Genomic DNA, 17,218 nt, shown 5'->3' with positions numbered 1-17,218 from the left:
AGCCTCGTGTCGGGCTCTGTGCTGACAGCCCAGAGCCTGGAGCCTTGCTTCGGATTCTGTGTATCCCTCTCCCTCTGCCCCTCCCCGACTCGCACTCTGTCTCTGTCAAAATAAATAAACATAATAATAAAATTTTTTTTAATAAAAATAAAAATAAATAAATAAATTACCAATGAGAAAATGCGAAATCAAACTTCCAGTTCAAAAAAAGGTTCCTGAAGAAGAGCCATATTTACAGGGAGAGAAGAAGCAAAGTAGTGAGTAAAGTAGAAAAACAAAATAAAACAAACAACAACAAACAAACAAACAAACAGAAAACTTAGCCAGCCAAGGAGGAAAATCTATAGTTCAGCCTTGGGAAAAGCTCAAGGAAGGTGATAGGAAATGTGGAGGAATAGTTGAGAATGATGAATACTGTCTTTATCACTTAAAAAAAAAGAATTCCATTTTCATTTTCTTTTGAAAAGCTGTACTTTTCTCTTCAGAATACTCTGTTCTTGTTGGGTTTGGGTTTTGAACTACATTTTATTCTGAAGACGTCTGTCACATTGTGGATTATGAGTTAACTCAGGGCAATCATGGTGCCGATAGCTTATCTGCTTCTGTGACCCAACTGTGTAAAATATGGAAGGGGATGAAGTGTACATTTACAGATGGAAGCTCTTCAATTTATTGTCACAGGGGAGTTCTGCACCATCTTGATACACATGCAGCTAAGCCCCAGGACCTAATTTGGATTGGAGGGTTGAACAGTAATGATCTCTTCTAGCTCAGAGAGCATGAAAAGCATTAGTTTATCATCATCCACACCATGTCTCACAGCTTCCCAAATGAGAGGAGGAATCATGGATGCATCCCAGGTGCAAAGAATACGTTTTATGAATAACTGTTGGTCAGGGCAGCCCAGTAAACAGTTGAATAATTGAAATTGAACTCATCACTGCCCAATAAACTCTCCATTCTCATTAGTGATACATCTCATGAATTTCTTGCCGGCATCCAATTTGGAGCTCACAACCTCACTGCAACTTACATGGACCACAGAAGTGCTATGGTGAGCATTGACAAAGTCAGCCAATGAGGGACTCTCTAGGATATTGTCAACACCACAGGCTGTGTCAAATGATCCATTGGACCAATTTTATGAGAACAGCCCCCAAATTCAAGCATCATCAGCAGAGCAAGTAATGCATTGTCAAAACCTTCCAACTCCCCAGGATCTAGGTGATTTATCTCCTGGGAAACTTTTATAAATGGACCATATTTTTCCCATACAATGAAGAAAAATGAAAGGCACCCTTATGCTGACAACTATATCTTCAGAGGAAAAATAATGATGGAGGGGCTTACTTATGAGGAAAGATTAAAAGAGCTTAGGGACAAATACGGGGGGAAATAATGATAGCCTGTGAATATTTGAAAGAAATAAAAACAGATGAGAGTGGAATTACAGTATTTAGAATGGCCCAATAGGGGATAACTAGAAGTAATGGGATGAAAATAATGGAAACATTTAGGCTTACTCTCAGCAACATCTTGCTGGCAGTGTTGGATGATAGACTCATCTCCTGAGGCAAATGACAGAACAGCTGTCACCTGGGGAATTTGAATCTGGAGTGGAAAAATACATAGTTTTTGGTGGCAGACAGCAACTCTGCAGTAGCAGAGACATGGGGTCAGGCTCATTTGTTCTCGATTTTGATTTTTTTCCATCTTGATATGTTGTGATTCTTGAAGACAAAGTATGCTCAATGATTGTCCTTGATCATCTCAGCATCTGTGTGTGATCATTTATAAAGCTTCATGTGTTTCCTCAGAGAATGATTTCACTGATTTATGCTCTTGTATAGGATCATTTTTTCTATGAGCAACACGTCTTCATTCTGGTTATTGGTCCTTTGAGTCATTCTGACATATGAATCTCATGCTTTTGATTGTTAACGTGAATCCTCAGATATGTGGAAATGTACTTGAGAGTGACACCACCTAAATGATGGGGAGGGAGTGACAGAGTCCACATTGAGAGGCAGAATGCCACTAGTTTCAAAGACATGTAGTACACAGAAGGGATTGTCATCTGGTGTCACTGGGTAAACTTCATAGGTCCCATGAACCCCCTCAAGCAGTGTGAAATATTTTGTATGAGTACAGGCTCTTTTTCCTTGGGAAAGTATCTGTAGTGTTCTTTAGCTTCTAAAGAGGATAATGCACCCACAAATGTAAGTAACAAAAAAGTGAAGCTGAATATTTGAAGCAGATAGTTATTGAAATTCCATTTCTGTACATTTTGATGATGATGTGAGAAAATATGCAAATATCTTGACTTTGTTTATTTAAAGAGCTAAAGACTTTTGGTATTATTATCTAATTCTCCTTGGAATAATCTCTGATTGCAACTGTAGAAAAAGGAAATGAGATATTTGTATGCCTCATCTCAGGATTTGGACAACACACTACCTGATTAAATTTTTTTAAATAAATTTATTATTTTTGTGAGACTGGTACATGCTCTCATTAAGGAATTAAAGGAATGTAGAAATCCACATGCAGAGAATTTAAAAATCAGCAAAAACCAATCCTACTCTCCAGAAATAGCTCCTACTACCATTAGGTGAGTGCAATTCCAGACATCTGTGTATATATGAAGAGAGATATATCATTACAAAACCAGAAAAACTCTGTAAAAATAATATCATTACATAAGTACTAATTAACACAATTTTTAATTTAATTTCATGTAAATGTTGACTTTGAAATAAAAATAAATTTTAAAAACTCAAATAGAAGGAATTGAATATCAAAAAAATTTACTATACAAAGTGTTGTTTTTCTCAGTAATCCCTCTACAGTTAAAAAAAACAGTACTTTGAAAACATTGAGAAATTAATATTGATATTGTTTTAAAATAGTATTGCAGGGGCGCCTGGGTGGCTCGGTGGGTTAAGCGTCCGACTTCAACTCAGATCACGATCTCACAGTCCGTGAGTTCGAGCCCCGTGTCAGGCTCTGGGCTGACGGCTCGGAGCCTGGAGCCTGCTTCCGATTCTGTGTCTCCCTCTCTCTCAGCCCCTCCCCCATTCATGCTCTGCCTCTCTCTGTCTCAAATATAAATAAACGTTAAAAAAAATTTAAAAAAATAAAATAGTATTGTAATTTTATGTCTTAACTTCCTTATTAAAAATATTAGAAAACTAGCATTCTTATACTTTCTCCAACCACCACTCCCCAATTTTGTAATATAGTTTTATTCCTAAATTTGTTTTAGCTCTGAAGCTTTTTATTTCTTCCTCTTTTTTTTTTTTTTAAATATTTTGTCTTGGAGCTCTTGTTTTATTTTAGTTAGTTAATAAAGATCTTCTCTAGTTCAAAACATTTGTGGGATGTTTTCTTCTGATTCTGTGGTTATTTTTTATTCTAGATTGGCTTCATCAGCTATTATTACTACATCTCTCTATTGGAGAATGTTGTCAGTCTACTTGTTGTGCTATTTATTTTGACCTTGATTATGTGTAGTGTGGGCTGCTCTGTTTAGAATTTGCACCTACTCTGTTGTAGTGTGGGGTAACTTCTCCTTGATTTGCTTCCTAATGTGTCTGAGGCTATTTCCCAGCATGAGCTATATATGAGGGCTATATATTCATGTTTTAGGTACTTTTCTTTAGCCCAACGGTATGAAATACAATGGGAAGAACAGAGCTGAAGCTTTGTATAGTTTTTGTTGGGATATTATGCCTTTTCTCTTTTATTATATAGTTAAATCTTCAGTACCAGTGTTTACTTAACTCAGTACAAGAGTGTGCAGCTGGCATCTGAGTCTGCAATGTTAGCAATCAGATTTAGGAACAGAATCCACTCTGGCCTTCAGTCTTCTTCATTGCCTTCTCGTGAGGAAGAATCTCTGGATCCTTCTACAGCACAGCTACTCAGTTCATTTGTTTCTATTTTGCAAATAACCTTCCATTTTGAAATTCTCTTCTCAATTTTATCACTTCCATTTACCTGCAATTTTCAATTTCTTGCTGCATTATATTACCTTGCTATTTACATACTTTCTTGTTTCTGCATTTTTCCCTCCTGTTTCACTTCCCGTGGATTTTTCTCTATCTGTAATACAAACCACCATAAGAGAAGATCTGATTGATGTAATTGACCATTACTATTCTTAACGGAGAAGATGCTCTCCAGCCAGATTCTCATTTGTCACTTACCATTCTGCTTTTTGTTCTTGTAGTTCAAACAGTCGTGTTCAGGGGTTGGGATTACAGGATCAAAATTATGATCCTTTTTGCTCAAGGGACTCTCTAGGAACATTTTCCCCTAAATATACCATAGATGGGTACTGTTAGAATGGGGTAATTGGTATGATCTGCATATTGTCTAGTATCATTGCCCTTGATAAGATGCAGAAAAGAGTTAAAATATTTAATTAGCATAAATTTTTGTTTTTGAAAGAAAGACCTTGTTTTGCAACTGACATGAGAAAGCTCTATACCATTCACGTGATTTACAAAATATCTGGTTAATTGAATTCAGACCAAATAACCAGGTTTCTGTTCATTCAAAAATAAAATGATTAATTATATTCAACTTTTAATACATCTAAATAATTTAAACATAGAGAAATAATAACTCATATTGTGATCTAAAAAATCAGTGGCAACTGGGTGGCTCAATTAGTTAAATATCTGACTCTTGATTTCAGCTCAAGTCATGATCTCACGGTTTGTGAGATTGAGTCCCCACAAGACTCTGTGCTGACAGTGCAGAGCCTGCTTTGGATTCTCTCTCTCTCTCACTCTCTCTCTCTCTCCCCTCTCTCTGCCCCTATCCAGGTGTGTTCTCTCTCTCTCTCTCTCAAAATAAATTTATAAAAACTTTAAAAAAAGAAATGAACATTTTTAACTTTGTTGAGGAATAATTGACAGACATAATTGTATATATTTAAAGTGTAAAATGTGATGATTTGATATACATACACATACACATATACCTAATGGACATTTTGATTAATAAAAGGTGCTGTTGACTGCTTGAGACAAAGTTTTTTTCATCCTTTAGTTACGCCAGCATAAAGTGTATTTTCATTTTTCATCATTAGGATATCGAATTCATTACACAGGAAACTATTCAAACTTCCACTTCTACCTCACTCACCTACACAGAGAGCATGAGAAATGCACAAGATGATAATTAGCAGCCAATTGAATGAAATCTACACAAAAATTTGGTCTTCCAATCTGAAAGGAGTCATGAAACCTCAGAGCTTCAACCTGGAAAACAGTTTACACAAGTCTTTATTACTCCAATGAGGACACAGAGACTCAAAGAAGAAAGGAATTTGCAGAGCCTGGCTCTTTTTGCTCCTGATCTAGAATGTTTTCCACTTTGCCACACAGCTTGCAGCTCAGCTCAATGTTTTCTCTAATACAGGACACCCAAGAGGCTTTTGGACCCTTGCAGGGGAAATGAGTTTGTGAATGGGTGATTTATAGCTGCAATAATGCTTAGCCTCAAAGTGCCCAAGGAAAGATAACGGACTGTGGTAGGTACTGCATGAATGAAACCCAAGGCCTATTTATACCTACACATTGTGGCTCCTTCATCAGAATTGAGAGGATAGGACTGAAGAATAATTTAGAAAATATGTAAGAGATTACTGAGAGCATTTTAAAATATTGGTATTGTGAATTTTTATTGTTTGGTAGAAATAGAAAACAAAAGAAACTCTCAGCCAGCCTAGAAAGGCATTGATTTTAGGCATGACTGGGAGCAAATAGGTGGAACAATTTTTCTAGCAGGTTGAATATATTTAAATCAACTTAAAACTTTGTGGTTAAAAAGTAATCTATCTATGTTAAGGAATAATACATAGTAAAAAATGAATAATCATAAGATATAGATGTTGAAAGTTTTGTAATACATAGTACTTGATGGAAAGAACCAAGATGCAGAATAGTATGTATATATGATGCCATTTATATTTAAAACTCCATATATAAATCTCTCTTTATTTCAATATATGCAGGAAGTGTTATATATTAATCATGGTAAAAAGTCTCAAATGATATACCCTAGATAATAGTACTAAACCAGAACCCATATTGCCCTCCAGGGGACATTTGACAATGTCTAGGGACATTTTTGGTTGTCACAGTTTAGGGGAGAAAATGTGCTGTTGTTGTAGAGGAGAGAAGCCAGGAGTGATAGTAATCATCCTTCAGTCCAGCCTCATGACAAAGAATTGTCTTATCCTCAATGTCGATAGTGCTGACATTCAGAAACCCTGCTCTAAACTGATAACGATGGTTTTGTCTGGTGGGTCAAGTAGAACCTGAGTTTGGAGAGCCAAAGCAGAACCGTGACTTTATTCGTAGTATTTGTACTTGCACTAATGAGAATGTATCACTAGACTACTAATATTTTTTAATGAAGTCTAAAATATAACAGATGCCCAAATTTGGATAAATACAATAGATGCCCAAATTTGGATTTCTCCTTAAGTCCATTAACATGAGAAACATGAACAATTTGGTGATAATTGGTATTTAATGGCACAGTCTGGTGTGCTGAGAGCAATACAAGCAAAATTCTGCTTCTCTGGGGTAAGTGGCAATTTATAGAATGTAACTGGGAAAAACTTCTAATTTCATTCATATGCTACAGTTTCATTTTGTGAAGGAGGCTGACTATACAAAGTAAATCAGGGGAAATTCTGATTTCTATTTGTAGGATCTGTTGGTTGGGAAAGACTTTCCAAATCCTGCTGACACTTTTGCAGTCTCTAATATAGAGGGTCTCTTTAGAGTCTCTATACTTGATAAATAAGACCTTTTCATATCACCACTCTTAAGTGTGACTGTGTGTATTTAAAAACATTCTTTATTTTTTATTTAAAAACATTTTTAAATAAATTTATTTATTTATTTATTTTTTGAAAGAGAGAGAGGGAGAGAGCAGGGACAGGGCAGAGAGAGAGAGAGAGAGAGAGAGAGAGCAGGGACAAGGCAGAGAGAGAGAGAGAGAGAGAGAGAGAGAGAGAGAGAGAGAGAATTCTAAGCAGGCTCCAGACTCAGCTGTCAGCACAGAGACTGATGCAGGGCTCAGTCCCGTGAACCATGAGATCATGACCTGACCCCAATTCCGACAATCAAACAACCAAGCCACCGAGGCACCCCTGTGTGTGTGTATTTTTTTAAGCATATACTTGAGTATTTTTAGTGATGAAACATCTCACAAGCCAGCTTCTTATATTTTTACTATGAAATATTGCCAGCAGATGGAAGGTTCAAGCAAATACTAGAATAAACGTCTATGTAGATACTTGCTAGGATGAAGAAATGTTAATAATTTGCCATAATGGATTCAGATTGCACTTCCCCTCTCAACTGTTCCTTCTCTGTTTAGAAAATGCAGCATTACAGCTAAAGTAAAGACCCATTTATTCTTTCACCTTCCAGACCCAGAAGTAATCCGTGTTCTGAATTTCATGTATAGTCCTTCCCATGTATGTGTTTATTTTTCTACAGATACATTTATGTATCTGATACACATGCTTAAATTTGATTTGCTTTAGAAGTTTAGGTGAATTATGTCCTTCTGCATTTTTTCTTTCCTTAAGTAATTATATCAATCCATGTGGACACAAAAAGTTCTAGTTGGTTCATTTGAAATGCTACATGAATCATATTCCTTCATGTGAACATATCATAGTTTATTTATCCACCAGCCATTTATTTTCCTTCCTTTAAAAAAACTATTATAAATAATGTTGCAATGAATATCACTGTTCATTCTTCCATGGTTATATGAAGGGAAGTTCCTCCAGGCAAATATTTCCGGAAATGAAATTGCTGAATCTTAAGATGTGAACGTCTTCAATGTTACTAGATAGCAGATAAATATTCTGCTCTGCAGAATGTTTCAACTTACTTATACTCTCACCAAAAGGGGCTATAAAAATCCTGTGTCTCCATATACTTGCAAACACCCAGTTCATTAAGATTTTTGACAAAAATGGCTCTGAAAGCTATAAAATAGTATTTCACTTTTATTTTTAATTTTTCTGATTATTAGTGATTAAACACCTTTAACTTTTTCAGCCATGGTGTATATTCTGGCTGCTAATCTTTCGTCTATGATATGTGTATAAATTCATTGATTTTTCTTTCTATGAATTGTGCCTTTATTGTCAAGTCTAAGAATTCTTTGCTCAATCTTAGATACCAAATATTTTCTAAAAGTTTTAGAATTTTGGGCTTTACATTTAAGTTAGTGATCCATTTTGTGTTAATTATTATATAACATGTGAGACTGAAGTAAAAGGCTCATTAAGGGAAAAAAAAAAGAAAAAAAACTGGCCACTCAGTTTGCCAGAACCACTTATTATCTCTTGTTTTCTGTGTGTTTTTTTTTTTTTTTTGGTTTTGTTTTATTTTGTTTTGAATTTGAGAGAGAGAGAGCACAAGCAGGGGAGAAGGGCACAGAGAGACAGAGAATCTTAAGCAGGCTTCACACTCAGCACAAAGCCCAACATGAGTTTGATCCCACAACATGACCTGAGCCAAAATCAAGAGTTGGAAGCTCAACCAACTGAACCATCCAGGCACCCCTCTTGTCCTGTTTTATAATAATCATTCTAACAGTTTGTCAATTTGTTTTTTATTTTTTCAAAAAACAATTCTTAGTTTTAATGATTTTTATATTGTTTTTTTCTATTGTCTATTTGATTTTCTATGTTGATATATATTTGTGGGCACTTGAAAATAATATGTATTCTGCTATTGTTTTCTGGAGCATTCTACAAAAGTTGATCAGATCCTATTGGTTTATCACACTGTTGATTTCTCCTCCACTGATTTTCTTTCTAGTTTTCCTATCCATTTTTTAGAGAGGCATATTTAAATTTTCATAAACATTTGTGGATATTGTATTTCTCCTTTCAGTTTTATCCATTTTTGCTTTCTATATTTTCATTTTTGTCATTTGGTACATAAACATTTAGATTATTATATCTTCTTGGTGGATTGATCTTTTATTGCTATATAATTCCCTCACTGCATGACATTTTATTGCCCTATAATCTACATTATCTGATATTAATGCAGTCATTCTTGTTTTTTAATTAATTTACATTATGTATATTTTTCCATCTTTTTACTGTCAAGCTGTTTATGCTATTATATTTGAAATGAGTTTCTTATAGACAGTATAGAGTGGAGTCATGTGTTTTTTTTTTTTAAGTAACTGTGTCAGGCTTAGTCTTTATATTTGTGTATTTAGACCTTTTATATTTAATGTAATTATCAATATGTTAAGTGTCAAATCTGTCATTTTTGTTTTTGTTATCTCTGTGCTTTCTCTTATTTCTTTTTTCTGCTTTTCTTTAGATTATTTTATGATACCATTTTGATATATCTATGGTGTATTGATGTATCTATATTGTCTTTCTATAGATTTGGGTGTTTGCTTAATATATTGTATTATATAAACACACCTTATCACAGACTATTGGTGTCTTCATTTGACAACTGGAGTGCAGTATTAAAACCTTTCCTATTTTTTGTTCCCTTACCCTTCCTTGTGTATAATTTAATTGCATTAAATATTTCCTGTATATACTTTAGAACCATATCAGTGTTAATTTTTTCTTTTGCTCCTACTGTCAAACATAATTTAGAAATTCTGGAAGAGAAAGAAAGTCTACTATATTTGCCAATTTTTAACTGCATTAAAAAAATTTTTTCCTGATGTTCCAAGGTTCTTTCTTTTATGCTTTTCTTTCTGTTTAGGGAATTTTCTTAAATTATTCTTTTACAATAGGTCTGCTACTGAAAAACTCTCTTAATTTGCCTTCATCTGAGAATGTTTTTGAATTTTAAATCTTAGTTCTCAAGAGGATTAACCTGTAATTTGCCTTGTATATAATAAATTTCCTTATTGGCCTGTGGAATAGTTAATGTTGGCCTCATAAAACAAGTTAAGAATAGAACGCCTCTACTTTTTTCTGGAATATTTTGTTCATATTAAGATTTTTTTTTTTAGATTTTTGAGGAGAGTTACTAATGAAGCCCTCAGTACCAGGAATGTTCTTACGGATTCAATCTCTTTCATACTTATGGAATTATTCAGAGGTTTTTTTTTTTTCTGTATTGGTTTTGGTAGGTTGTGCTTTTCTCCCCCAATTTCTTCCATATTTTAACTTTTTAATTTACTTTTATTTATGTTATTTTATTTGCATAAGCTTATCAATAATAACCTCTCATATCCTTGTAATTCCTGTATGATCGGAGTAATCTCTCTTCAGTTTTCTTTTGATAATTTATAATTTCTTTTTATTCTTGATTAGTTCATTATATTATTTTCTCAAAAAACCAAACTTTTAGTTTTTTTATTTTCTGTATTTAAATTGTTATTGCTTTCTATTTTACCTTTATTATATATTTCATTCTATTTTCTTGGGATTTAATTTGGTGTTATTTTCTTTCAGTGAATATTCTGTACATAAATTTTAGGCTGTTTATTACTCTAATATATGTATTTAAAGCTATAAATATCACTGTAACTTTACAAATTTCCCACAAATCATAGTGTTTTATTTTTATTATTATTAAGCTTAATCTTAGTAATTTCTACAGTCTAATTTCCACTCAGATTTCTTCTTTGACTCAAATTATTTTGAGATTCATCATTTATTTTCCACATGGTTGAGTTTTTCTAGATTTCTTCTGGATACCAAATTCTGGCTTAATTCCACTGTGATCAGAAAACATGTTCTGAATAGTTTCATTTTTATTTCATTTTATGTTTTTCAAACTTGTTGAGACTGGACTTCCGGTTTAGCATAATGTAAATCTTTGTAAATGTCTGATAGGTAAAGAAAGAAATATGCACTCTTTCATTATTGAATGTAACTTTCTACATTGTTAATTGGTTGATATTATCCACACATAGTTTGTCTTTACTTTTATGTAATCTAAAATTACCAAAAAATATGAAAAAAAAGTATTCTACTCTGATTATAGCTCAATCTCTTCTCCTTCATTTTCTTTATTTTTGCTCTACTTATTTTTAGGCTATACATATTTTTAAGCACATTTTTAGATGCCCACAAATGACATTTAAGTTTTTATGGTTTTGTTTTGTTCTCTTTACCAATGGGAAATGCTTTTTGTAATCTCAAGAAATACTTTTTTGACTTAAAGTCTAATTTGTTTAATTTTAATCAAACCTGACAACTATCTTTAGGGTAGTATTTGTCTGATAAATCTCTTTCTATTCTCTTACTTTTTATCTCTTGTATCCTATATTTAAAGTGTGTCTCCTTTAGGTTAGAGTTTTAGCTTTTTATCTACATTGGCCATCTTTATCTCTTTTTTCCTCTGGAATGGTTTATCTATTATATTTGAGGTAATATGCTTTAAGTAAATTTAACTCTACAATTTTACTCTTTATATTTTTTTCCTATTTTACATTCTTTTTTTCCTTTTTCTAAGTTGTCTTATTTTACCTAATGAGAAAAAAAAATTAATATTTCATTTTCTTCTCTGTGTTTGTTAGTTACAAAGTCCTTTTACTCTTATATTAGTGGGTATCCCATAGATTACAACCTGTGTCTTTGATTTAATAGAGTAGAAACTATAGTAAGAGTTTTACCAATTTCTAGACAATTCTCACATGTTTGGACTATTTAATTCTTTTCATTTGTCTTGTTCTTTGTGTTATTTTTGTCTTGTATTTTGATTCTGTACATAGTTTAGTCACTATAAGACACATTTTATATTATATATTACAATAAGGATCCCCTTATTTAGCCACATATTTATCTTGTTCAGTAATTTTCATCTCTTCCTTTTTATCTGTGCTTCTGTATGGGATCATTTTATTTCTGTCCGAAGTATTCTCTTTAGTATTTCTTTAGTGAAATTATTCTGTTGACAAATAACTTTTGTTTGGCTGGAAACATATTTAGTTTGCCTTCCTTTTGGAGAGATATTCCTTAGTTCTTAAGACTGTATTGGAAGTCAGGCAATTATTTTCTCTCAGCAAATTAAAAATGCCCTATCACTGTCTTCCAGCTTACACCACTTCTGTTGAGAAGGCAACCATCAGACCTGTTGCTTTGTTAAAAGCAATGTTTCCTTTTCTTTTGCTGCTTTTAAAACCTTTTTGTCTGTAGCAAATTGTGGCTTCCATACCAAATCTGGCCCACTGACTGGTTTCATAAAGTTTTATTGGAACATAGCCATGCCCATTTGTTTACATGTTACTTGTGGCTGCTTACAACAGAATTGAATTGTTGCAAAAGGGATAGTATGGCCCTCAAAGACTAAGATATTTTCTATCTGCCCCTTTATAGAAATAGCCTGTCTACCCCTATTAATTTTCAGCAACTGGAGTTATAATATGCCTAGCTGTGCTTATACATCTTTTTAAAATCCTGTGTAAGGTTTGTATAACCTCTTGAATCTTTAGCTTGATATCTTTCATAAGTTTGGGGAAATTTTCAAAAACTGTTTCTGTACCATTCTTTCTCTATTCCTTTTGGGACTTCCATCACCTTTATGTTAGACATTTTCAGCATTTCCCATATGTCTCTTAACACTCATTTCTCTATTTCCTATCTTTTATTCTACTCATTCAGAGTGGATATTTTATTATTGACAAATTATAGTTAATAAATCCTTTCCTCTGCTGTGATATGTTTTTATACATTTCTATTTCATTCTTCATATCATATCAACTATTATGTTTTTGTGTTCCATAATTTCTATTTAATTTTACTTCATGATTTCTATTTTTCTGGTGAAATTCTCCATCTATTTCACCAAATACATTAATGTAATTTTTATTTTATTTTATTTTATTTTATTTTATTTTTTAGTATAATTTATTGTCAAGTTAGCTAACATACAGTGTATACAGTATGCTCTTGGTTTCGGGGGTAGATTCCCATGATTCATCACTCACATACAACACCCGGTGCCAATCCCAACAAGTGCCCTCCTCAATGCTCGTCACCCATTTTCCCCGTCCCCCCTCCCCATCAACCCTCAGTTTGTTCTCTGTATTTAAGAGTTTCTTATGGTTTGCCTCCCTCTCTGTCTGAAACTATTTTTTCCCCTTCCCTTCCCCCATGGTCTTCTGTTAAATTTCTCAAGTTCCACATATGAGTGAAAACATATGATATCTGCCTTTCTCTGACTGACTTATTTCACTTAGCATAATACTCTTCAGTTTCATCCATGTTGTTTCAAGGATTTCTTAATGTCAATACTGTAAAGATGTTTCTATTACCTGTTTTTTCCCCCTTGTTTTTGGTATTATTTGTCTCTTGTCAGGGCTAATAACTTTGGACTGAATGCCAGGTATTGCATGTAAAAAAAAATGTGATGGTCTGAATGGACTTGTTTGAATGGAATTTCAGTCTTCGTGTTAACTAATATAATTTACTTGTTCACTCCTACTTCTATGAAATGGCCTCTTTAGGGTTCTAATTAAAAGTCTAGATCCTTGCCAGACTCCTCCCTCTTGCTTGGCCCTGAATTCCAATTCTTGTTATCCTAGTCTTTTGAGACTCTAGAAATCTCTGCTCTGTTTTCTGGATCATTTTCTACTGCCTTTTACCCTGCTTCCTAGGATCTCAGCTCTGTGTCACTTACCTACTGGTAAATGCCTTGAAGGAAGAAAACTTGTCACAAATCTACTGACTGAGTGCCTTCTGTGTGTGATGTGAAGTCCTGAAGTCCTGGTATATTCCTAGCTCTTCCAATAGTTTCAGCACATTCAAAACCAGTTTTGGATAAATTTTTCAGTAGTTAGTTAATAAGAGAACTGATGTGCAATAAATTACTCCACCATCAGTAATAGTGGGAATCCTTTACTATACCCTAACTTTAACTTTTATTTAGAGTTTAGGCCTAGAAACTTTATTTCCTTTTTTTCTATTTAATAAACTTTAAAATTTGCATTTCCAAAATCTGGAGCACGTGGTTTGTTTCTAATTAGAGTACCTTCTAAATGATCAGGGACCCTTTCCTGTCTGCTAGAAAACTTTCAATAATTTGTTACATAGACTCCATCCATGGTGCTTTGTGTTAAATTATGCAAAACTCCTTTCTATTGCTGTGCAGTCCAGATCATTAGGTAATTACAATTGATAATCAGAATTTGTAATCTGCATGAATGATAAACATATAGGACTTCAGAGTTCTAAACACTTATTCTAGCACTTCTGCCTGATGCTTGAAACCATTTGGAATATTTGGAATAATCCTCAGTATATTCTTGCAAACATGCTTAGTGGTGCAAATCTTTTTTTCTTGGAGGTTAGAATTAATTTGTAAAATAGCCTACAGTCATCCAGGCAACATCTTGCTAATAATATAGGGGATCAAATCTGTAAAGTTTGGAAGTAAAATCTACAAGAGTGGTGCCTGGGTGGCTCAGTTGATTAAGCGTCCAACTTCGGCTCAGGTCATGATCTCATGGTTCGTGGGTTCGAGCCTCGCATCAGGCTCTGTGCTGCCAGCTCAGAGCCTGGAGCCTGCTTTGGATTCTGTGTCTCCCTCTCTCTCTACTCCTCCCCCACTCTTTCTCTCTCTCTCTCTCTCTTAAAAATAAATAAAAATTAAGAAACATTTTTTAATCTACTAAAAGAACTATAAAATTTGTTTCTATTTTTTAAGGTCTAATTCATCAACTTATTTTAAAGTTAGGATTTACTGAGTGCCAAGTGCTATCTCAGAAAGAAGAGTGTAATACAAGTAATGGTTTGAATAACTGATTACCACTTCACACAGTAAATTTTCAGCATGTATTGAGGTTATACATACATATCATACTATATATAGTTGTACTTATATATGCCTGCTAGCATGTATGTATGCATACAGTTGACCCTGGAACAATGTAGGGGCACTGGCATCAGCTGCTCCAATCCGCACTACCATATAGTTGAATATCCATGTATAACTTTGGAGTTCCCAAAAACTTTACTACTAGCCTATCACTGACCAGAAACCTTACCCATTACATAAAATTAACACATATTTTGTATGCTGTATGTATTATACACTATACTCTCACAATAAAGTAAGCTAGAGAAAACAAAATTTTATTAAGAAAATCATAAGGAAGGGAAAATATATTTACAGTACTGCACTGTATCTATAAAAAAAAAAAAACAACCCACATGTAAGTGGACCCTCACAGTTCAAACCCATGTTGTTCAAGGGTCAACTGTATAGAACTACCATATGTTCTCAGGCATATTTCATGTTGGTTTGTTAAGCATGCCCCATTAGTTAGACTATCAACTTTTCAAGAAAGTTTTGTATCTCCTGACAGTATCTTTCTGGTATTTTACATATACTAAGAACTTGATTAGTGTTGACTAAATGATTATAAGTCAGCACTGTTAAATAAAACTCAAAATTGCCATAAGCACAGGAGTTGTTTTATTACAATATTTCTTGTTGACAGTTGGCTTCTTATTATAATCTATGAGCAAAATATTTACTGTGAGTTGCAATGCCTTCACAGAAATTATGACAAAACTCTGATAGATGGAGCCCAGGCAACAACAGGGAAAAGAACTAGTATATGATTCATAAAAAACTGCATGAATCAAAGTACATGGGAATATTTGTTACAGTGAGTACTGACTGACTCTGACCCTACAGAGTTCACTTCCATATGGGCTACTTTTCTTCAGGAGAGAGCAAGTTAAAACACGCACACACTTGGCACATGAGTCATCCTGTATATTCATATTTTAAAGTACTTAGGTTTCTTTATGGCACTTAAGCATGTTTTTTTTTTAAAAAACATACACTGCTTTTCTTACCACTTTACTCTTAAAAACAACAAAAAAGACAAAATGGAAATGTAAAATGATACTCTAGAAACAATGAATGGTTAGGGTTAGACTGTAATAAATTTCATGCATCAGTTGTAAGCAACCAAAATAATACTGTATTTTTGCTTTCTGATATGTTTCTATGTTTACTTTTCTAATATACTAACTTAGTTGGCATTTAACACTGAGATATGAATGTGTGTTTCAGAAACAATTTCTATAATCATACATTAGCCTACTTTTTGTGATTTTAGGTGCCACTTCAGTTAGGGAATAAGCCTAAATCCTTAATTATTCCACTGAATACATCACTCTTCCTTTGCATACATCTCCTAGACCATGAAATAAAGAAGGAGCATTTTCAGACACTGACATAACTCCCAAAACAAAGTGTTTGCTTCCTTTTTGACAAGGCTGATTATAGCTGAATACAATTGGGATAAAGTTGTTTTGTTTCAAAATGTAATAAGATAAAGAAAGTGTATTTATAAAAACCATTTGATACTCAATTTTTTAGAATAAATATTTGAAGCTGAATTAAATGTCATCATGCTAGGGGTACATTAATAAGAAGAAAATCAGATGGGTTGCAAATGGGAATAAAGTCTTCAAGGAACCTAGGAAATTAAAAATGATTTATGAATAACTGAGGCAGTATGTTTCAAGCATCTTGTGGGAGACAGGTAGATCAGTGAGTCTGTAAATTTCTATTTAACTGAGTATAGAGTATTATGTATCTGTCAGGACAGTCTAGTTTGCTTCATTAATAAATGATCCCCAATCTCAGTAGCTTATGAAAGCAAATCTTTATTTCTCACTTGTGTTTCATATACTAGTTATTTCTCACTAGTGTGGTTCAGGTGTAACTCTGCTCCACATCATCTTCCTACTGGGTCCCAAAATAACAGAAATCCCCTACCCGGTATTATGTATCTTTGTGAAAGAGGAAAAAGAGTGCATACATTCTGGCTCTTCAAGCTTCTACCTAGAAGTGACACCTATCAATTTGTTTACATTTTATTGGCCATGAAAATCATACAGTCATGCCATAGTTGAAAAGGTGGGATATATAGTCTTCCTTTATAGAAGGGTATTGGATATTGGTGAACAATGATACTGTGCTAGGCTACCACATGGTGATGGAGACCATCATATTATATTTCAGAATGATAAAACATAAATACTTAGAGAAGGGTGCAGGGTAATTGAATAAGAGAAGTTAACTGGATGGTAGAATAGGAGATAAATGGAAAGAAAGAATAGTTGCAGTTTCAGGACAAATTGTGGCAGACTCTGAATGTGTAACCAAGAGATTTGGCTAGTAATGTTATTCTGTAGAAACAATATGTTTATCTGGGAGGG

This window comes from Neofelis nebulosa, chromosome 4 (assembly GCF_028018385.1).
Source record: "Neofelis nebulosa isolate mNeoNeb1 chromosome 4, mNeoNeb1.pri, whole genome shotgun sequence".
Taxonomy (NCBI): domain Eukaryota; kingdom Metazoa; phylum Chordata; class Mammalia; order Carnivora; family Felidae; genus Neofelis; species Neofelis nebulosa.
This window is presented reverse-complemented; position numbering follows the sequence as displayed.